The following is a 22,784-nucleotide window of genomic DNA, read 5'->3' as shown; positions in this document are numbered from 1 at the left end:
TCCCAAACTTCAGCTGGGAAGATTCTCATCGACTTAAGGGTTTGGCCTCTACTCCTGGCTCCAGATGTAAATCCCCAGGTGTTTGTGGAGATGGAAAATTTCTGAACTCCCTTCCCAAATCCTTGTTTCTGCATCTTTTCAAAGTGGCTTTAGTGAGGCAGGGAGTGAGTGCCCACAGCAGGCAGCCTGCAGATAGCTGACTGAGGAAGGAGGAAAGGAGGGAGGGAAGGAGAGGCCCACAGGAAGGCCAAAGGATTGTGAGTCCATCCAGTCATGAGAGGTGGGCCAGAAGTGGTGGACCAAACCTGGAATCTCAGCACTCAGCAGCACTCCTTAACGCCAGCAAGGAGAGAGGGACACACACACGGAGACCAAGACAGAGACAGGAAGAGAGGAAGAACGAAGAGGAGGAGGAAAAGGAAGAGGAAGGTGGAGGAGGAGGAAGGTGGAGGAGAAGGAGGACATTATACAAAGCCCATAATAAAGCATTAGCTGCATTGCATGGAAACCTCCTAAGGCATTTTAAGTGCCTCTATTCCAAATTATGTCCCGAGATATGAAAATATTAGCATGCTCACAAATTCTGGCACATCTTTAAATGGAAGGAGGGGAAGAGCTGGCTAATTTTAAACACATATAAAACTTATGGTATCTCGTGTGTGTGTGTGTGTGTGTGTGTGTGTGTGTGTGTGTGCGCTGGTACTTGGGCTTGAACTCTGAGCCTCAAGCTTTTTTTTTTACCAGGCCTAGGCTTTTTCATCAAGGCTGGCCCTCTGCCACTGGAGCCACACTTTTTGATGGTTAATTGGAGATAAGAGTCTCTCAAATTTGTCTACCCAAGCTCAGCCTTCTGAGTGGCTAGGATCACAAGGATGAGCCATCAGTGTCTGGCTGTTTCCTCCTTTTAAATTATACTTTGTTCGCCTCCTCTTTCTGCCCAGTTCTTTTTTTTTTTTTTTTTGGCCAGTCCTGGGGCTTGGACTCAGGGCCTGAGCACTGTCCCTGTCCCTGGCTTCTTTTTGCTCAAGGCTAGCACTCTGCCACTTGAGCCACAGCGCCACTTCTGGCCATTTTCTGTATATGTGGTGCTGGGGAATTGAACCTAGGGCCTCATGTATATGAGGCAAGCACTCTTGCCACTAGGCCATATTCCCAGCCCTCTGCCCAGTTCTTGAATGGGCACTTCTAATGGAAACGCATTTATCACAAGAGACACATCTCTGAGTTTTAAGGCATATCTTCTAAATAGAATGCTTACGTCTCCTTACGTGTTGAAGAGTGACTGAGTTGAGCTAGTTGAAAATGGATGCTGGCATGGTTGTCCACGCTGTAATCAACACTGGAGAATCTGAGGCAGGAAGATCTCAAGGTGGAGGTCAAATTGAGCTAGATAGTGAGACCCAGAACACTAAAGAAATGTGCCTGCGCAAATGAAATGATTTGTTCTAATTTTAAAATACCGTTGATAGGGAAAGAAAATTATTTTTCAAACTCTAACATAGAAAGAGCATTAATCTTCTGTCCCATGCAGTCCTTCACCTCTTCCTACTTTTTCTCAGTTAACACTGGGAAATCAGTTGTTTTCTCCTCCTCCTCCTCCTCCTCCTCCTCCTCCTCCTCCTCCTCCTCCTCCTCCTCCTCCTTCTCCTCCTTGTCTTCACCCTTCCTCTTAGTTTTCTTCTTCATGTAGGAGACCGTTTTATATTTCATCCTTCTGATGAATCTTTATTAGCATTAAAGATTATTTTAATATGTTGTTAACAACTAAACCCACAGGACTTTACTCTTTCATTCTCTTTAATGAGTTTTCTATAACAGTATTGATTTCCTTGAAATCTTAATCTTTAGATTACAACAAAAGGTCCTTTCTGAATCATGTTCAGGTAAGTTTCACCCACGAGCTTCTTAACTCAGATATAATATATGCATTACATTCCTAAGATATCTTCCTAAGACGTGTCTACTTTTTGGCATTTGATATTTCACCTTAGTAAAGGGATCATGCCATTCCATTGTATGTGGACTCCCATAGTCTGGGTTGGAAACTCTAGCCGGTCCTCTGACTGCTCCTTCTCAGGTACTTTGATCTTTCCTGGCCACTTATTTATTTATTCATTCATCTGTCTACATTTGATTTCCCAATTAATGCACCAACCCATATGTTCAAGGACATTTTCTGCATCATTCACCTCTACAGCATTCATCATTTCCTAGAATATTGTCAGCTGGAGAGTAGCAAATTCTTGTTGAATAAAAAAAAAAAATGAGTGAGGGCTGGGAATATGGCCTAGTGGTAGAGTGCTTGTCTCGAATACAGGAAGCCCTGGGTTCAATTCCTCAGCACCACATAGATAGAAAAAGCCTAAAGTGGTGCTTTGGCTCAAGTGGTAGAGTGCTAGCCTTGAGCAAAAAGAAGCCAGGGACAGTGCTCAGGCCCTGAGTTCAAGCCCCAGGACTGGCAAAGGAAAAAAAATGAGTGAAGGAATTCTCAAAGCCTCTACCACTCTCCAAGCTCAATCCACACTATGATTTCCCTGTGTCAATCACATCCACACTGATTCCACTGCCTACCATCTCACTTGGCTCACTTGGATAGCTCTGTACACATGGATCAGAACTTCCTTTAAAAGAAAATATGCGTATGCATATTATATGTGCACACACATCTATATATTATATGTGTACTAACAATAACTTCTAATTGTTGCATACATTCCAAGATCCTGACATTAAAAGGCTCAAATGCTCCTTCAACAAGCTGACTCAAGACATTTTTTCTGCTATCATTTTCAAGTGATACCCTTATCTAAAGGGTGCTTTCCTCCGTCCCCCACATCTGGGTGACTCTCTCACTTATCCTTTTTGCCTCCACTGAGATGACTGAGATGTCACATCTCCAGATGTCCCCCTGCTTCACTCAAAGTGTCTGTTTTTGTTCTTAAGGTGTCCTTAACTTCTCCTGCCATGACACTTTTGCATGCTTCATTCACTCTACAAATATGATAGCAAGAAAACATGATAAGCAGGCATGATGGCACACACCTGTAATCAAAGCTAAGTGAAAGCAGATATAGGATGATCACAGAGACTCATGTGGCAGAGTACTGGCCTAGCAAGCATGAATTAGATCCCCACTGGTGGTAGTAGTAGTAGTAATAGTAGTAGTAGTAAACACTACCCACACAGTATACACATTATATACAAGCATTGTGCTAGATTGTAGGAGCATGGGCATTGAGATAGAACATGAGGTTTATACAATGAGGAAAGGAAAAAATATTGTACCAACTGTAATATACAGTTGACTCAGCCATGATGAGTGTTTCAAGGGTAAAGTTTAAGTACAAAGACAACTTTATGTAATAGTGGAGCCTATAACTACTGCAAAGATGCAGAGAAGGCTCTGAGACAAAGATATTGATTGCAGTTAATCCTACAGCAAGAACTGGAGCTTATCTTAAACAAAAGATATTGTGTATAATTAATCCATTAACATATCTTCACAATTGCATGTCTGCTGAATTTTTCATGAATTGACTTATATTTATTACTATAGTAATATGTCAAACAATTTATTTTTAAAATAATGAAGTACATCAAAATCCTAAAATAATGGCTATCTACCATATTGAAAACTCAGAAATGACATCCCTTATTCCTTTGAAGTAACATGTAACATTTTATGAAAAACAAATAAGATTTTGAAACACTAAGCTACTAGTGAAAAAAGGCTGTCTTACTATATTTTGCAAATCCCTTTAATAAAGGACAACCTTACTCTGTCTACTTCTGTGCTCTATCTGTTGTGATATAGTGCTTTACTTGACTATTTGGTGAGAATATAGCCTCACACAAACACATAGCTAGAAAAGAGAGAAGTAATTGTGGAGTCCTTTTCTACCATATCAAAATTTAACAGTGTGACTTATGGTGTTAGTTTTACTATGAAATCTGAAAGCACTGGTGATGTGTTTCCCCTCTTCCAATAACATAGACTGTTCTTTCTCCTCTTTGAATGGATCTTTTATCCAGGAATGGTTTTGAACACCAGGAATTGGTCATTTAGAAAATAATAGTTCAGGAATTCCAGAGATCTTCCAAACATTACATCTTTTAATATACAATATAAAAATTGTATATTCACATAGATCACTATTTATTCAGTCAGAAATATTCCTTCCCCTACTTCAATCTAAGCCAATCAAGTTTCCTATTAAGCTTTTATTTGGAGGATAGTTTCTGTGACCAGAAAGCACTCAAGCATACTATTTTCAGCAACACAAAAACTGAAAACAACTTTAAAATAGGAAAGCACTGTTGGATTTTAAGTGTGAAGGTTGCATGGGATGGGCAATCTAATTATGTCTGTCTAGGGCTGAGCTGAGGTTGGAATTCAGATGTGTAGGGCAAGAGACAGGTAAACTTGCTAGAAGGAAATCCGGGCATCTAGCTAGGGGGATGAAGAGGGTTAGTTGGATAGAGAGGGAAGAACCCTGAGGAACAGCTGTCAGATGCACTGGCAAGCATACTGGCTAGAGGTAGTCTGGGTTTAAAATCCAACTTTACTATTTTAATGATTCTGGCTACAACTGCCTTGTCATGTGGGTTCAGCTCCTATCCAGCACTTTCCTGTTCTACAACTCCAACTCTTTCTAGACTCTAGTAACACCTTACTCTGTCCTTATCCTTGTAGGCTGAATGGTGGTATTAATTTCTTATTGCTACTATAACAAATGATCACAAATGTAATGGATTAAAAATACTGCAAAAATATTATTTTAGGGGCTGGGGATATAGCCTAGTGGCAAGAGTGCCTGCCTCGGATACACGAGGCCCTAGGTTCGATTCCCCAGCACCACATATACAGAAAACGGCCAGAAGTGGCGCTGTGGCTCAAGTGGCAGAGTGCTAGCCTTGAGCAAAAGGAAGCCAGGGACAGTGCTCAGGCCCTGAGTCCAAGGCCCAGGACTGGCCAAAAATATATATATATATATTATTTTAGGATCCTGGAGTTTGGAAGTCTAAAATAGGTCTTCAGAACTGCTGGGAAGATTGCTTACTTGCTGTAGTCTCTAGGAAGAGTCCCTGGTCTTTCCCCTTTCAGTTTCTAGAAGCCATGTACATTACCTGACTCATCCTTAATCTTCAAAGCTTACCACTGCAAGCTCTGACTTCTGACTCTTATTCTACTGTTTCCCTCTCAGAAGGAGACTTACAATAGCATTGGACACACACTGACAATCCAGAATCATCTCTTCCTCTCAATATTCTTAACCTGATTACATATGCAAGAAATCCAGAAAATTCCTGAAAGCTAAACTTAAATTTACCACACATCAAGTGCTGTGAAGAATCTCTGCAAATAAGTGAAATATCAGTGCTGTATTAGACATTAGAAACCACTTGCAGATGATATAAAGTGCAGAGCAGGAGATGCCCATAGATTACATACCATTATGATACTAGTTTGTATCAGTGACTTTAGCATCCATACATACTAATGGATGACTATACTTGCTAAATCTGAAACCGATCATACCTAAAGCCTAGCTCATAAGAATGGGTTTTTACCAGTGTGGAGCTGAGGCAGTTCTGTTTGTGACAGTGGCTGTATTAAATTTGTAGCCCCCATTTCTCTTGCAAGCTGCACTCCTAGAGCACAAGCACTGTTGTTCTTCCAGGGAGTCTGAGAAGCCCTTGGAAAACCCTTGTGGAGAAAAAGAGCATTTCCCTGCTACATGTCCCAGGCTATATAAGCAAACCATATTGAAATAGTATCACTCAGACTTGACTTTAGAAGTATCTATTTATCTGAATGTTATGACATTATTTTGTTTAAAATTTAGCCTCTTTCAAATTTTTAAATTCCAAAAAACTTTCTTACCATACTTAACTCAGATAAATATTATAGTTAGTTTTTATTGGACTACTATGTACTATATATTTATATTTTATACTATATATTTACTACATATTTATATTTATATATATATATTTATATGAGCACATTACTGGCTTACAAATTTGATTATATATTATCTTAACATATTACTATTATATAATTTTTGTTGATGAACAAACTAAATTTGGGAAGTAAATGTATTAATGAACATAATATTCTAGATAGGAATATTCACAGGTTAATAAAAATAAGTTTGACAAAAATGTACTCACTACCTCATGTATGTATTGTAACCCCTCTGTACATTACCTTGGCAATAAAATTAAATTTTAAAAAAGAATGGGTTTACAAGGTATATATACATATCTTTGTGCTAATAACCATTTTTCAAATCATAACATTCTGCTCTAGATCCTCCAGAAATTCATACCCATTTTACATAGCAAAATGCATTTAGTCCATTTCTAAGAGTCCCCAAAATCTAAGTACTTCCAACATTTTTCAAAAGCCCAAATTCAGAGTCTCCTACACTCAAGGCAAACCCTCAGCTGTGAGCCTCTGTAAAAATTAAAAGGAAAATTATATATTTCCTATATACAATGCTTAGGCAGAATCTCACTTGTATCCCAAATGGTAGGAATGGTGTTATGGAAAGGGTGAAGAAGCCCAAATGAGACTGAAATTCAGAGGGGCAAAAAATTAGATCCTATAGCTTCGTGTCTGGCATCTAAGGACACACAATGGTGTGGTGTGAGCTCCAAGGGCCTTGCTGACAGCAGCTCACCTGGTCCCTTTCTTGAGCAATCTCTATTGCTGCCTATAGTTTTACTTGGCATATTTCCCACATTCCTGGCATCTCCAACTTTTAAAGCCCAAACTCTCAAACTTCTGTATCTTTAGCTTCACCTTCCATTTACTGCATATACTGCATTTACAATTCTAGTTTTAGAACATAAAGAACTTAGAATTTTTATACAGAGACTATTGATCTCAAACATGTATGTCTTTGTTCATGCTGATAACTTATCCATTCAACAAACATTTCCTGAGCAGCCATTCTGAGTCAAATCCTGTGAATTCAAATGCAGTTCAGTAGAATACTACAAAGCTGCAGTACATTAGGAAAAATTATTTGAACATGAAACATGGGGGTGGGGGAGCATACAGCATTGTTGAAATGATCTAATATATGTGTAGTTGAAGCTCCAGAAAAAAAAAGGAATAGATGTAGAAGGAATCATATATTGGGAGAATTTTATTTCATAGGAACAAAACTGAGTGTGATAGTACATGCCTATAATCCAAGCTACTCTGGGACAGAGGTAAGAGGATCACTGTCTGATACTACCATTGAAAAAGTGTGAGATAGAGCTGAGCTCACGCCTATAATCTGAGCTACTCAAGGGGCTGAGATCTGATGATCACAGTTGAAAGCCAGCCCAGGCAGAAAAGTGCCCATGAGACCTTTATCTCCACTTAACCAGTCAAAAACCAAAAGTGGTACTGTGGCTCAAAGTGGTAGAGCACTAGCCTTGAGCAAAAGCTCGAGGCTGAACAGTGCCCAAGCCCTGAGTTCAAGTCCCACAACTGACAAAAAAATAAAATATAAAATAAAATCAAAAAGTCTAGGAGTGTGGGTCAAGTAGTAAAGGACTTTCCTAATGAGTCCTGAGTTAATCCCTAACACTGCCAAAAAAAAAAAAGCAATCCAGTTTAATAACAAAAACCATGATTCCATTTAAAATTGAAGTTCTTCCCTCCCATCATTCAGAGCAGTCAAGAAGATTTATGTAGTTAGAGGGGGTGCCCTGTGCAGGGTAAGACATGGAGTGACCCTGCACATGTTTAGCTGGTAAAATTGAAACTCTGAGTTGATGTTTTTTAGACATGGTGAAATGTTTAAAGTTAATTTTTTCATGATGAATTCCCATAATACCTTAAAGTTTCATCCACTAGAACCATCAGCCTTCTCTTCTTCTCTGTGGCTGATTGCTTACCATTCCTCCTCCACCCCTCTATTTCTGCATCTAATAGTATATACCATTCTCTGTCTTGAGTCAGCATGCTCCAAAGGACACAGTCCACCCTGTGACTTTCTTGGATCAGGATCTGTTAGTTTGTTTGAAAACCATCTCCTCTCTCACTGTCCACACCAAGTCCCAGGCACATACCCGGCCCTGTTGTCAGTGAAAACAAACTATGTTTTCACTATGTGTGGCTTCGTCTTGGCCCTGTCACCAGACAGGCAGTTTCAGCCACAACTGTTTACACTTAGATTTCTTAGAAATAGGACAAATCCCAATCTCTTTCTCACTTCAGACTTCATAACAAATTTCAACCTCCCCAATTTACTTGTGTCAGAGTCCCTCAAACTAGTTCCTGATTCATTCCAGCTAGGTACATGCACTACTAACCTGGTTTCCACATTCCTTCTCTGCTAGCCTCGTTTTTCAAAGAAGGATGGGTTTGCCACTTGGGATTTAGTTCCAATGTTAATGGGTTGTCACACAAGCAAACAGCCACTTATTGTACTGTGTGATTAGTCGATGTGTCTTGGGAGCACATAAGAGGAGGTCTTAACCTAGACTTAGAAGCTGACAAAAGACTTCTTGGAGGAAGCCATATTTAAAATGAGACTTGTGGCATGAGGAATGGTGTTATTCAAACAGAGTGGGGAAACACACATATAAAGCTAAGAAACAAAACAGGATGCATTCAAGGAACTACAAGAAGTTTAGTCTGTCTCAGGCAAGAAAGGAAGGCAATGAGGCAGATGACAATGCAAAAACAAGCATAAAGTCAGAAGACCCTTCCGTGATAAAAAAAAAAAATTGAATCATATTCTAAGATCAATTCAAGCCCTTGAGCACTTTCCTCCTTGGGATCATGGCATGGATTGGGTTGCAATGCAGAAGGTGCTTTGCTGCGGTGTGGAGAATGGACATAGGGGAGAGTGGTGGTGAGACACTGGTAGCCCGAGTGTGGGATGAAGACCGTTAATGAGAGATCTAGGCAAGAAACAGGTGGTGGATGGATGGACATGGTGGAGAGTCAAGAAAGGTCTTAGAGCCACTCAGGCATGGAATCCATTGGGTATGGCAACCTGATTGGCCATGGGGATGTGAGAAAGAGGAAGGGGTGACACAGGTTTCATACACTGAAATGAGCACCCAGAAGGAAGAGCAGACTGCACAACTCTGCCTCACACCTTCAGGGCTGATGATCCTGTGCTGGTACTGAGTTGAATTCTATTCATCCCTCATGTCTCAGCTCAGCTCATTTGCTCCTTCTGGCGTTCCCCAGATTTCTAGATTTTTCTGAAGGCTTATTGTATCTTATCTTTCCCTCACCGTTACCCAGTCACCTGTGTCATTCCCATGACTTTGTTATGTGTCTTCCCCAGTAGAGGATAAGAGCCTTAAAGATGTGGAGTCTGTATTTTCCATTCCTCATCCTTATGTGTCCTCTTCTCATGCCACGAAGTTTCTGACACAGTAGGCAATCAATGGTGCTGAATGAAGTGGCTCTTCCTGACTTTTAAAGTAAGGTAGCAGCAACACAGACGTAAACATAACTGTGATGTGATCATTCTGAGCAAGCACGTTGTAGAAACAGTCTGTATGGCTGCGGTCATCATCCCAACCACAAACATGTATCACTGATAATGGTCATACCCTTCAAGGAAAAACTAAAATCTGAGATATTCAAGTAGGATTTTTTCAGATGCTCATGGACTAAACATCTCAGCAAAAGTCCCATCAGTGCAGGCTGACTACAGATGTATGGCCTTTCTCTAACTACAAAATACCTCTTGCCCAACAGCACATGGGTCTTCCAACACTCTCCACTTACAATAGGGAGCCAAAATAAGTGATTGTTTTAAGCATGAATAAATCTATGTCCAAATCCAAAGTTGAAATTTAGAAATCTACCCTAAAACAAGTGGTTAAAAATGAGGACTCTAATTAAACAGCTATCTAAACATTCACACAGTAAGAACTAAGGAGGATATTCTTAGGAGAGGATTGCAAAGGTTCAATAGCTATGTGCATTTGATCATATAAAATGATGCTTATCAAAGTGAACTCCAAGAAATAGAAACAAGAGGATTTTTATTGTACTGTTTGCAGTTCTTTCTTTTTTCCTTCTTTCCTTTTTTACTTTGGTCGATTCCCTTCTGTTGCTGTTTTTTATTTCTGTAATCTTTGTATATAAGTTTATCTGATTTGGAGAGGGGAAGGGGTAGCACAGAAGGTGGGACAAAGGGTGAACCAACTCAGCAGTAAAACCCACTAGATACTACATTGGAATTCAACTGTACAACTTAGGGGTGGGGGTAGGGGAGATGGGAGGGGAAAAACTGGGAAAGAATGAGGGAGGGGTGACACCGTATAAAAGGAAATGTACTCATTACCTGACTTATGTAACTATAACCCTTCTGCATATCACCTTTACAATAAACTTTTTTAAAAAAATAAGGTGTCAAGATAAGGAAAAACAAAAACAAAAGCAATGATTCTGAAGCCACATGTCCTCTGACTAAATCCAAGCTGTATGACTTACAGTCTGGGTGTCCTCTATTTCTTTTTTTTTCTTATTTATTGTCAAAGTGATGTACAGAGAAGTTACAGTTTCATACATTAGGCCTTGAGGGTGTCCTCTATTTCTAGATATTCATTTTACACAGTAACTGGGCTGTAAGCTCACACTCAGAACAGCTCACTGGTGGACTGGGACCCTTTACTCTGGGGATTGCTATGGGTTTCATAGGAACTAACATATACAAAATCTCTAGAACATTGTATAATATATGCCACTGCTAATCTTACTATTATTCTCCTCCTCTTCCTTTTGCTCCTTCTTACTGTTATTATTATTATTACTATGACTAACACAGCCCATCAGCTTGCTATGTAGCTGGGTCTACAGGCATATTATACTATGCCTGGCTTCAGCCATCCAAATTCCTGCCAATACCAGTCAGTACAGAAAGTAAGAAGCTGGATATGAGGGACAGGGCTGCCACAATGTCTGTCTACACCATTTACCTAGTGTCAACAATTACAAATCTTACTGGAACAATCATTCAGGGATGTATGGAGAGAGAAGAGTTGAAGCAGTTCTTGGTTATAGTAAAGCATAGCCAACAGCAGTCAGAATAGTAGGGAAGATGAGGTGAAGTCAGGAGAATGACCAAAGGAAATGTAAGCACACACAACAGGCAGCAGCAGGTCACAGCTATTAGCTTCTGTGTTTCCAAGGTTCTGATCCAGGAGATTGTACGAACAGGGACAAACTTTGAGGAAACATTGGGGAAACAGTAGACCCTGTTTACTCAAGCACAAACTTTCAGTGAAAATATTCCTACCATGAGGCATCCAAATTCTTAAGAATTTTTCTTAATTCAAAAAATTCATTCAAGTCCCAATTATAAAACATATTTTGAGAAACATATAAGATTATTATTAATAATAGGTTGTAATATGGAGGTCAGATCTGGCCAGTGCCATTGTTGGCCACATGGCGAGTTGTACTATCAGGCATCTTGTCTTGATAGGTGTGCCTGGATTCCTAGAGGAAGAAGTCCCACTCCCAGGTATTGGGTGTTCCTGAATCCCAAGAGACAGGGGTGGGCACATGGCTATAGGTTACTGAACCTATCCGTCAAGTGCTTGGAACTGGACCCTATTTAGGGTCAGGCCAATCATGTGTGATTACGCCCTCCCCCTCCCCCCCTCCCCATGCCACATGTCTCCATGTTCATGTCTTGTGTCCTGTGTCCTGGCTCATCTCTTGTCAACATGGCATCCCAAGTCAGCTCTCCATTGGAGCTGAATTGGTTTGTTGGTATGGTTTTTGTTTTTTCTTCCCTCTCTGGCCTGTTTCTTGATAGTGTTAAGGGTATGTGTGAGCTGCAGGCCTTTGTAACAACTGGCTGCCTGCAGACTGCTAATGCTTTAATAAAAACTCCAAGATTCGATCCTTCATTATGTGGCTTCTCGGATAATTTACACATATACAACAAGGTCATCTGTCAGTCCATGGTAATATATCTAATTTTTTTATTATTGCAACTGGTATTCACATGGAAGCTACAGGATAAATAGGCAGATGATATGACCCATTTTTACTTGACATTCGCATTCACATTTGACATTTATTCTTCCTATAAACAATTTTGATGGAAATTGTGTAAGTGGTCTCCAAAGACACAAGAATATAAGATTCATATTTTTAAAGAACAAGGAGCATTTCTAAAAGCTGTGTATCAAATTCTTTCTACTATTTTAGATTGGAGAGAATTCCCTGACAAGAGCCACTATCTTGGATGATAATCTCCATTACTGGAATTGTGAAACCCATCAAAGACTGAGGCTGGGTGGGTAGAGATAAGGTAGCCTGGATTAATGGACAGATTAATCTAGGAAATCTATAACACTAATTCAAGTCCAGGTGAGTGATTAATCTGAATTATCTGTAGTGACTAGCAATGAGATATAAACTAGCAATCTTCATTGGCCTTCAGGTGACACAGAATACAGCTTACAAAAAAATGTTTTGGAGTGAAAAATAGTCTTTAAAAGTCCATATTGATTTGTTCCTGGTGTGTATCTAGTAAAGCATTCTGCAATGATCAGTTGTTCTATATCTGTTTTGTCCAATATGACAGATGACAGGCATCCTGTCTGAGAACACTGGACACTGGTTTGTAAAACTGAGGAACTGAATTTCCTCAGTTCCTCCCTAGCCCTGGCACAAATGGCTACCCCGCACAAGAGATCCCATGCCTATATTCACTTTCTAAAATCTCCAGATTTATGTCTGTTTACAATGCTATACATTTACATCATTGTATTTCAAATAAACTGAGGCTCAGGATGACCTCCTGGCCTTGGGGACAGCCTGAGAGCATAGAGTTCTTTGACAGAGCTATGAGAAAATTAAATTTCATTCTATTCTACAACCTAGCACATTGCCCATTCCAGAATAGCTCTCAATGAACATTCTGCACATTTAAAAAAAAATCTCTGACTCTTTTCATCAAAATAATACCATAGGCTCTTTTTTTAAAAAAAAAAGACAATACTAGTTTCTTATTTCAATTTTTCTGTGCCAGAAGTCCAAAGATAATAAAAGTTCAAGAACTTCATGAACCAGCTCAGCACATGAACTTGGAGATTTGTCAACATCTTAAACAAACAAGGCTAGCCAGCTGGCCACTGCTCCATTTGACCACAGTCTGGGGCAGGAATAAAAGACACTTAAGAATTGTGCTGTGAGTGTTTCCCTCCCTTTACCATCCAATCCCCTCCCAATGCATCAACCTAATGTGCAAAACTTTTGACTGATGATAAAAAGAAATGGTAACTGGTGTTAGAGACCACTGTATTCACCCCCTACTCTACTCCAAGAGATGCCTTTCAATGGGGCCACAGTGAGCCCGTGACTTGCAGGACCTAGTTCCAGTGATCAGTAGTAGGTCTTCCTGTTTGTCTGGTTGAGCCTCCCCACCATAGACCTGAAGCCACAGGGGATAGGAGGATGAATATTGGGCATGAGCTCTTCCATTTTGGTGTTTCATATTCAAGGAGGGTAAATTTTGCAACATCAAGAAGAGTTAGACAGGCACAATCGGAACCCACTATAACTAATGGGCTCCACAACACAGCTAAACTGCTCGGCTTCATAATTTCTGACTGTTTGGATTCACCATAGGACTTTGCTTTCTCTGCAAGTCCTCCATTTAGGAGAGCAGGTCATATGCAGGCCGGGACTGAATCAATGGCTCTTTCGGGAAGTCTGGCACCTCACTGTTTCATTGAAAGCTACTGTTGGCTGACTGACTTTCTCCATCCTTCCCTAACTGGTAAAAAGAATTGAGGACCCCATACCTACAGATATTAAAAACTAGGGACTATTCCTATATCAGAGTTTACCACTGTCAGAAACAAATAGGCTTTGCTAAGGCTGAATTGTGTTCTAGCACTCATATTTTGAATTTCTAATTCAAGTGTCTCCAAATGCAACAATATTTAGAAGAAGAGGCTGTATAAGAGAAAATAAAATTAAGATGAAATCATTAGGATTAACTCTAACCAGACCTGACTGTCCTTAAAACAGAAAATTTGAACATAGACACATATGGAAGGAAGTCAGTGGGAAGACAGAGGAAGATTCTGGAACAAAACCATAGCTCTGCCATTACCTTGATCTTGGATTTCTAGTCCCATGCCAAGAAAATAAATTTCTATCCCTTTAGCCACTCAACCTGTAGTATGTTATTACAACACCCTACAAAAAGCATATCCTCTTCTTCCAGCAACTTCTCTGTAAGATCATGGATTTCTTAGTAGAGATAAGATTACTTTGCTTAGGGGTGGGTGCCAGTGGCTCATGCCTACAGTCCTAGCTACTCAGGAGGCTGAGATCTGAGGATCATGGTTCCAAGGCAGCCTGGACAGGGAAGTCCCTGAGACTCTCCAATTAAACTCCAATTAATCACAGAAAAAGCTGGAAGTCAAGCTATGGCTCAAGTACTAGAGAGCTAGCTGAGCAAAAGGCACCCAGGGACAAGCCTAGAGTTCAATCACTGGGAGTGGAAAAAAAGTTACTTTGCTTCAGATCCTTTGAATGCAGAGCCAGAAGAAATACCAAAGAACTCCCCTGTTCCAAATTGAACCATTTCCTCCATGAACACAATGTGGCAAATTAAGTCGATATCTCTGTTATTGCTTTTTTGTTTTCTCCTGTCCTACTGTCCAGATTTAGTGTCTGTTTACAGCTCCAGAAAATGGTTCCTGGATCCAGCTTGATCCAGGAAGATCCTGAGAATTTCCAAAGGCTATGCCAGTTTTTCCAAGCATGGTCCTAGAAAAAGCCAGGCTGACATAGAAAAATAGTTCTAAACAGATTCTTCAAGTCAACTCATTTTTGTCACAAACTCTAGGAATAAAATTTATGCTATATAAATTCCCTTCACATGGTGAATAAGCTGATGGCACATTGCTTTAACTTTGTTCAGAAGATGAGCTGTCCTCATTTTATTGCACATCTACAAGTGTATACTTCCTTTTGCTACTCAGGGTTGTCATGTTATTCACCCTTTATTAGAGAGATAGCCATATTTTGAGAACCCCAAAGGCAGTCATCAACCACAGAAAACTCTTCTGTCCTCTTACGATGCTTGCTCTCATCTGGATCCCTACCACTGAGAGAACTGAACCTCTGGGGTTGATAACACACTCCTTGACATTCTTGTCCCTTTTCTATTGTGGGAAGAGCACATACCTGGAGCATCAGGCAGATGCTTTGCTCACACTGCTTTGTTTGCTAAAAGTGTCCTTGTTTGTGATGTCTAATACTGTAAAACTACCTATTGGAGAAATAGAATCACTCACCACAGACAGAAGGAGTGCTGGAAAGTGGGTGTGCTGAAAGGGGGTTGGGCAGCTTATGAATACCATAGGGCACAGCACTTGCCAGAAAAAAAAAAAAAAAAACAGCATCACCAAGCAATCCAGAGATCCATTTCTCACTGCAGTACCAAATTATCCTCCACAATTTAACAGAAATTTTTAATGTAAGAGGTATTGAGAAACCCAGAGTTTCCCATATCTCAGGTTCACTAATCCTTCAGGTAGAAAAATCCCCCATAGCAGCTTTCCCCATGCCTCTTGTGAGGAAGTAGTCACTCATTTTACCAGCGGAACTTGCCTCAGGCATCAAAAAACATTTTTCATCAATAAGTTCTTTGGAGTTAACCCAGCTCTATCATATGGTCATTTTAATTCTCTAGTAATTTCAGTAGAAAATTATACTTCACATAAAGTTAATTCAATATGGAATCAATATGTATGTCTTTAGAAATAAAAATCTTAAGGAAAAAACTAGTTATTTTTAGCTACTCACTGGTTAAAAACATTAATGCAAATAATTTAGCACATGTGTATTGATAAGTACTTTGTATAAATGAAACTTTCATAGATAAAGGCTTGGTTCTTTCATTTTACTATTATATATGCTTAATGTCCAAGCTACTTGGTGGCATTAAAAACAAATTAGTATGATTTTGATGTTATGTCATAAATTATTTGCACATCAAACCCACCTAGTTCCTGAAATGAGAGCCAAAGGAAAGAACTGGAGCTCTAGAACTGAAACAAACCCATCACTCTTATTTTTCAACTTAGAAATTCAGTGGTTTGTTCTTTGAGGACAAAAACTATCCATGATATAAAAATGGTCACAACTAAATGTCCTGCTTTCTACTGTAGTAGATGTACCCCATAATTTACTTACTATTACCTACTGCTGGACAGTGAAATTGTTCCCAGCTTCTGAGTCTCATATGGAATAACACAATCCACTTTATTGGGCATGGATCTTTTGCTGATTTCTATATTTGATCCCTAGGCTATACTTATACAAAAATACTCTTGATGCACATTAAGGTGTAATTGATACTTTTGCAGTCAACACTATGTCTGAAAGAGCATAACCTTTCATAATCTTCAGTTGTGCTGTACAACTTCATCCTCAACACATACAGTAACTTCAGAAGTTTCTTTATACTTTAAATTTCACAGTAAAGAGAGATAAAGTCCAGGCTTCCAAGGAAATGCAATCAATTGTGGATGGAGAAGATTACATAACACAGGATTTTTCAAATGGAACATTAGAGCTTTTGCCATCCCTTTCCCAGGAAATTATACACAGTTTCTATGTGGTGCTCCCAAACATGACCTTCCCCCCAGATCTTAGAAGGTTACTTCTCTTACCACCAACAGTAAAGGCACAATATATACAATGAACAAACTGACTAAGCTTAAACCTAGCATGATTGTTCTACAAACGCAGAAATAGATAGATAGACAGCTGGATAGATAGATGGATAGATGATAGATGGATGGATGGATAGATAGATAGATAGATATGTGTGAAAACAAAAAAGTCTCATTATATCACAATTTATAGAAAGTGAATCTGCTTATTGACATTTATCTATTCAACAAATTGTCACTAAGAGTCTGATGCACCTGGTCCTATGCACCTGGTCCTATGCACCTGGTCCTGATGTTGGGCATGCAGTGGTAAACAGCTGGGACACAGCCTCCACCCACCTGGAGTTTAGTTCGTGTGGGTGGCAGTGTGTCAGTGGTACCATGATGAAGTCAGATAGAGCAGCCTTTCTGCCCAGCTGAGAAAGTCTGTGGATAGCACAATGCAATCTGACCTTTCTATCTTCACCTCCCACCTGTTCACAAGATGAGTCGTAGTGAATTTATCTTGCCTCTAAACTTTACTCTGAGCTGAGGCACAATGTGGATTTTAGAGAAACAGCAGAACTAGAAATAGACAGGGAGATGGCTTTAGCCAACCACGTTCAGCCCCCTCATTCAGTACTTCCACAGAAGGTAGCCAATAAACAGGAAAACTTCCCACCACTCTGACTATGGCCTCGTCTCTCTGTGGCCAGACTGGCAGGTTTCCTATGCAAATAAAACCTCTATGGTGCATATCAAAGGCAAAATTTATTTGCAGAGCAACTGATCAAATCCTAGGGCTCTGGTAAGAGCATCACAGGGCTTACCCTGGCCTCAGTTCATCCTGAGTATATCTGCTCGTAGTGCTGGTCAGTCCAGGGGTGTCTGCAATCTGTTTCTTTGCTTGTTTCTTTGTCTTCCAATTTTTAGCAATTCAACAATAAACATAAGAAACTGAACACCACTGAAAACACTCACAGATGCATTGCAACCATGCTGCATGGTGTGGAAGAGAAGGAAGCAAGGCTAGGAGCAGACAGGGTGTTGGTGGGTGTTCCCAGTTCCTATGGTCACAGCTCTTGCCACAACCTTAAAACACATGGTATCAGGTTCTCAGCTAGCCCCCTTGGCGGGGAGAGCTGGGAGTTTCTGACCTCCTTTGGGGTTAAGGCTGCTGGTCTCACTCTGTGCGTAAGCGAGTGGTCACAGTCCTTAATTGCAAAAGGGAAGTGGTCAGAAAACACACTCAGTCCTGGCGAGATTGATAAGTTGTAAGATACCTTGGAAGAACACCAGGAAATAACAATGAGGCTGTATGTGAAACTAAATATACATCCATCCCCTGCATGTTATAAGGGTTACCCAAAGGAGACCGCCATGTGGTCCAGGCAGAAAATTGCCAGACTTCCGGCCTGCACCAGATGTAGGTGTGTGTGCAGAGAGAGTGGTGGGAGAGAGATTATCATATAGGGAAGGGCAAGGAGATGTGGCCACAGCCGAAGTGACCTCAGAGCCAAGGGACCTCATTGTCTGAAGGAGGCGTGACCAGGGAGGATGAGAAAGTGACCTCAGAAGGTGAGGAAGTGACCTAAGAGCCTGTGGTCTTTTGCTGACTCACAGTCAAATGATTGACAGTCAAAGGTGATTACCATATTCGGGCAGGTGATTTCTGGTATGACTACATGCTGCCCTTCACGTAAGGGGAGAGGAGGGCTGTTCTTCCAGGCAGAACTAACACATGTTTGCTTATAATTTCCAGTGTATTCTAAAAAGGGAAAGAGGGGTGTGGGGGGAAGAAAGGAAAGGAACTTGAAATGGAGTTTGCCTTTTTGTCTCTTTACTAAATAGTAGCAGCTGACATTCAAGCCAATATTACTCTGTCCCAGGTACTAATTCACAGACTTTCCAAATACTGATTCATAAATCTATCATAATGATCTTACAAAACAAGAACCTATGATTAATTTACAGATCATGAAATGGAACTTCAGAATGTTAAGTCATACACAAGGTCCCTAAGATTCATTGTCTCTGGAAAAACTGGCTCCAGGTTTCATGTACTTAACAATTACATGCTGCTGCTATTTAGGGCTGAATCATTTCCCTCAAGTTCATGATGAACTTTTCCATGGAGAAAGGACCTAAGTTTTGATTCTTGTTGCTAATGAAGTTGTTTCTTTCAAGATCAAGACAGTTGAAAAAAATCGATAGCAGTTTTCTAGTGAATAGTCAGGCTCAGTGAGACCTGTAAGGACACATATTTCTTTTATTCTGGCTTTGCTTTTTTTTTTCTTTTTATAGATGATAGAGATCAACTTCAGGACTTTGTGCCTGTTAGGCGAGCAGTCTACCACTGAAATACCTCCCCAGCTCTGTGCCTTCACATTTCTTAAGACAAAAGCAATCTAGAGAAATGCAATAAACTGACCATATACAACTTTCACTTTGATAATAAATATTATTTCTGTTTGGGGCCACCACTGTATCTGAGCTGTCACTTTGTTGTTTGACCCAGGGTGAAAAAAATTGTTACCAGAGTGTGTGCTGTGATATAGCTCCTGGAGTTCAAAGTAGTCAAGTCTAAAACCAAGATAAAATCTTATAAGCATTTGTGTGTGCTTTGTCTTTCAGGAAAAACATGAGAAAGTGTCTTTGCATTTCTGATCTGGCTCTGCTTAAAATCAAAGCTAAGGACTAGGTTTCTGGTCTTTGCTTTTGGTCTTTTGAGTGGTGATTTTCTAGAGCTTTCTTTGAGTGACCTAGAAACTGTGATAAATCTAACTAAACCTTAGTGAAACTTTATTGTATAAATAAGATCATGCTATGCTGGGCTTTAATGGCTCACACCTGCAATCCTAACTACTCAGGAAGCTGAGATCCAAGGATCCAAGCCAGCCCAGGCAGGAAATCCCATGACACTCTTAGCTCCAATTAACCTCCAAAAAAGCCAGAAGTGACATTGTGGCTCAAGTTGTAGAGTGCTATAGTCTTGAGCACAAAAACCTAGGCCCTGAGTTCAAGCCCCAGGACAAGCACCAAAACAATCAGAAGGAGGAGGCAGGGGAAGGGGAAGAAGAAGGAGGAAGGGGAAGGGGGAAGAAGAAAGTAGAAAGGGAAAGGGAGGGGGAAGAAGAAAGGGGAGGGGGAGGAAGGAAAGAGGAGAAGGAAGAGAAAGAAGGGAGAGGAGGAAAAAGAGGAGGAGAGGGAGAAAGAAGAAGGAAGAGGAGGAGGAGGAGAGAAGGAAGAGGAGGAGGAGGAGGAATAAGAAACTACAACCATGCTAAATGCAGAGAACACGAAAACTGGAAAGGCAGAATCCCTGCCTTCCAGGAATATGATAATTACAGAGTCATAACTATCTCCCATAGGAGACAGGCTGGGAAATAGGCCCTGGGCCTTTGAATTAAAGGGGAAATAATTCCGTTGAAGAGCTGGGCTAAACTGGAATGAATTGAAAGTCAGTGGATGGATAAGGGCAAAGAAGAGAGCATAAGGTCATGAAGCATCTAGAGCTGTACTTGGTATAAGACAACATTCAGTGAAACTTGGAGCAGAAAAGACCATCCTGTCTCTGCATGGGTTAAATGGAGTCTAAGCTCCAGACTCAGACATCAAGGTTTGGGGTTTGCTGTAGATCTTAGGTAGATGATCCTGGCAAGTGCCACAATCTCTGAGGATGATTTTGGGCTGCTATAACCAACTAGAAGACTGAAGCCTGGATGCCAGAGCGTTGAAATCAGGGAGTTGGCAGTGTTGAATCCCTCTGAAGTCTGTAGGGAAGGATTTGTTCTAGGCCTTTCTCCTGGGCTTTCCTCATGTTCCCATGATACTCTCCCTGTGCATTTCTGTTCACTTTCCCCTTCCTATTAAGATACCAGTTGATTGACTTAGTTCACACTCTAATGGCCTCCTTTTAACTTGATGATCTGAGTAAATATCATATCTCCAAACCAGTCACCTTCTGAGGAACTAAAGGTTAGGACTTCATCATGTCAGTTTGAGGGGGCAGGGGCACACAACTCAACATCTAGCACTGTTTTCTTATCTGTGATAAAGCACTAGTAGTGCTAGCCACCTACTAGATGTATTCAGAAGTAGCTCCACCTATAAAGACAAGAAAAATGTCTCTAGGTGCTCAGTAGAGACCTAACGTGTATGGGGGGTGGGGTGGGGGGTGCTGGGGACTGAGCCAGGGGCTTTCACATATTAGGCAGGTGCTCTACTCCTAAACCACACCTTCAGTCCTCACATTGTTTTGATGCTGAATTTGTTGAACTCATAGATGCAGAACCCATGGACAGAGTAAGAGGAACCATGTTTTGAGGGAATAAAAATGGTGTAAAACATAGATTAATAATAACTGTGACAATAATAATACCTAACTAATGGCATTGTCTTACCTAAAAGTATACATGTTTCAGAAAGGAAAAGAAGGGAGTGAGCAGAAGTGAAATATGAAAGAGTCAGCAAAGGAAGAAAGGGTCACAAAAGCAAAGTCTAAAAATCATGTTCTTATGACAAGAAGAAATGCGTGTTGCAGTGAATCTCTGTTGTGATATAGATGTACTATTCCTTCGATTTCCAATAAACTTAAACTTTTGTCATTTAAAAAAAAGAAGGAGCTCCTCTTCCACGACTTACTGAGACAAGAGCTGACCACCTGGTAAGGACCAAGCAAATAATGACAAGTGTTACATCAATTAACAGAGGAACATAGAAATATTTTCCACCCTTGCCCCATCACTATCTTGACAGCTCCAAGTCTAGTAAGCAAAGCATCAGAATTCTGTCTTGATTTCTTATGGAATAATGACAGAGGCTCCTCATTTGCCTTGCACTACATTCAATGTATATGTTCTTCAACAGAGTAAAGCTTCCTATAATTAAAAAGGAATAAGAAAAGGAAGTAGGCAACACATTTATATGTATGTGTGTATGTACTTTTTTCTTGCATCTCTAAATACAGACTGATAGCATCTGGTGAAGAAGCTCGCTTAGTCAAGGCTGTTGAGGGCAGCAACATCCTGGCCCACACTCCCTTGAGTTCCTGGTGCTGGATGGGAGGAGCCAGGACAGCCCTGGGAAAAGATTGTGCTTAATGGCTAGTGCTGAGTCAGCAGCAAGCCTTCAGAATGCTTATTTGTGGGAGGTACTGAAGAGTGGCTATTATTCTAAAAGAAGTTCTCATAGAAAGAATGCTGGATTTAAAATAAATAAATGGACTCATGGAAGCTGAATAAAACTGTAATGGAAGTGAAATGCTAAGCATTAGATTGTGTCCACCCAATGTTCATGCTGACAGCTGTCACATGCTCTGAGCTTTTCATCCTTCAGGATTCCCACTGATAATCATGGCTCACATCATTGATGATGCCTATTGCATAACATGTGAAGTGGAGCTTGCTTTGGGCATACCCATGTGACTGTCTCTTAACAACAGAATACGATGTGCATACATAGTGTATTCATTTTTCACATTATAACATCTCTGAAATCAGTCTGCATTTTAAGATTGATGCAATAAGGAGCACTGTGTTGAGTGGAAGAGAAGGCACAGAAATGGAAGGACAAAGGATGAACAAATGCAGCAGTGGTATTTACTGGACACTGTGCTGAAAATGAACTATACAACTTGTGGGTGGAAGGGAAAGGGGCAAAACTGGGAAAGATCAAGGGGGAAGTGACATTGTACAAAAAGAAATGTACTCTTTACCTTGACTTATATACATCACTTTTATAATAACAACAAAATAAAAAGAAGCACTGTATTATAGGGTGACAGTGGCTCACACCTGTAATTCTAGCTATTCAGGAGGCTGTGATCTAAGGTGTGTAGTTTAAAGTCAGTTAAGGCAGGAAAAACCATGATTTTCATCTCCCATTAGCCACCAAAAACCCAGAAATGGTGCTATGGGTCAAGTGGTAGAGCACTAGCCTTGAACACAAAAGCTCAAGGAAAGTGCCCAGGTCCTGAGTTCAAGCCGCAGAACTGGCACAAAAAAGGAGGAGGAGGAAGAAGAGGAGAAGGAGGAAGAGGAGGAGGAAGAAGGGAGGGAGGGAGGGAAGGAGAGAGAGAAAGAAAGAAAAAGAAGGAAGGAAGGAAGGAAGGAAGGAAGGAA

This window comes from Perognathus longimembris, chromosome 3, assembly GCF_023159225.1.
Source record: "Perognathus longimembris pacificus isolate PPM17 chromosome 3, ASM2315922v1, whole genome shotgun sequence".
Taxonomy (NCBI): Eukaryota; Metazoa; Chordata; class Mammalia; order Rodentia; family Heteromyidae; genus Perognathus; species Perognathus longimembris.
The sequence above is the reverse complement of the archived record's forward strand: the minus strand, read 5'-3'. Positions refer to the sequence as shown.